We start from the raw sequence: 1,830 nt of genomic DNA on the forward strand, positions 1-1,830 counted from the left end.
CTATCATTTATTGATCCCCTATTCTTAGGAAAGTAATAAATGCTTTCCATGCAACACATCCCACACACCCCATAAATTAAAATATATATTTATTTATTTAAATAAATAAAAATAGTTATTATTATTTAGATAATAAATAATTTATTTTTTGAAGAGCTAACGTCTCTTTCTTCTGGTGATGAGTTTTTCCCTTCTGTGACAGACTGGTTGTTCTGGCTGGGAAAGGTCATTAATTCAGTGAAAATGTATGTCCTGGAAGAGTTGCTGAAACTCCTAAAAAGTACATTTGCCACTGCTCTAACATCCTTTTTTAAAAAATTACCTTTTACTGGCATATAGTTGCTTTGCAATGTTGTGTTCAGGATGCATTTTGAAGGTATAGTCAATATATAGATTTATATAGTGAAGCATAGGAGAAAGAGCGATAAGCTGTGACTCTGCACCTTTGGCCACAGAAATGCAGTGCATATCAATGCCCTTCACTAGTATGGAGACATTTTGGAAAGAGTGAATTTGAGAAAATCAAGAGCGCCCAGTTGGGCTTATATAAATTAGACATCCAACCAGGAAAGTTCAACAGATAATCTGGATCTGGAGCTACAGGAAAGATCAAGAGTAGAGATGTACATGAGGGAGTTGTCATTGTTTAGACCAGTGCCATTCCTTGTGCTTTTATCAACTAGTATTACTGTGTGAGGGCTTCCCAGGTGGTGCTAGTGGTAAAGAACCCACCTGCCAATGCAGGGGATAGGTTTGATCCCTGGGTCAGGAAGATCCCCTGGAGAAGGGAATGACAACCCATTCCAGTATTCTTGCCTGGGGAGTACCATGGACAGAGGCCCCTGGTGTACTACAGTCCATAGTGTCGCAAAGAGCCGGACAAGACTAAAGTGACTTAGCATGCACACACTTTAGTGTGTGAACTGTTAGTATAAAGAAACCCAAGAAATGTCAAAACTGAGACGCTACTTAGAATTGGTGTTATTGAGTACCATCAAAATCACATGATAGTCATGTGCTACAAAAGTATCAATTTTTGATAAATTGGCGGGGGCACAAGACTACAAGGAGATCAGACTAGTCAAACCTAAAGGAAATCACCCTTAAATATTCATTGGAAGGACTGATGCTGAAGCTGAAGTTCCAGTGCTTTGGCCTCCTGATGTGCAGAGCTGACTCATTGGAAAAGACACTGATGCTGGGAAAGATTGAGGGCAAGAGGAAAATGGGGTGGCAGAGAATGAGATGGTTGGATAGCATCACGAACTCAATGGACATGAGTGTGAGCAAACTCAGGGAGATAGTGAAGGACAGGGGAGCCTGGTGTGCTGCAAGCCATGGGGTCATGAAGAGTTGGACATGACTTGGCAACTGAAGAAGAGCAACAGCAAAAGAAGTGATACAAAGAAGTTAAAGAAGCACTGATACAGATGCTATTTAACTCCAAGGCGGTTTGTGTGACCTTCTGGGGATTAAGTATAGACAGAAAAAAGAAAAGAACCAAAACTGAATCTCAAGACACTGCATGCTGTAGAGATCAGATTGAGGAGGATGGACCAGCTAGAAATCACAAAGGAATAGTTTGTGAAATAGAAGGATGATAAAGAGAAGCCACACAAAGCAATGTTTCAGAGAGGCAGGGTATGATCATCCATATGAAATGTAGTTGTGGGAATGAGTAAGATAAAGACTAAAATATAGCCTCCTCAACTTCAAATACTGATATTATATTTCTATTGCTATTGTTTAGTCGCTAGGTTGTGTCTGACTCTTTTATGACCCCATGGACTGTAGCCCCCCAGACTCCTCTGCCCATGGGACCTTCCAGGC

This window comes from Muntiacus reevesi, chromosome 4 (genome assembly GCF_963930625.1).
Source record: "Muntiacus reevesi chromosome 4, mMunRee1.1, whole genome shotgun sequence".
Lineage (NCBI taxonomy): Eukaryota > Metazoa > Chordata > Mammalia > Artiodactyla > Cervidae > Muntiacus > Muntiacus reevesi.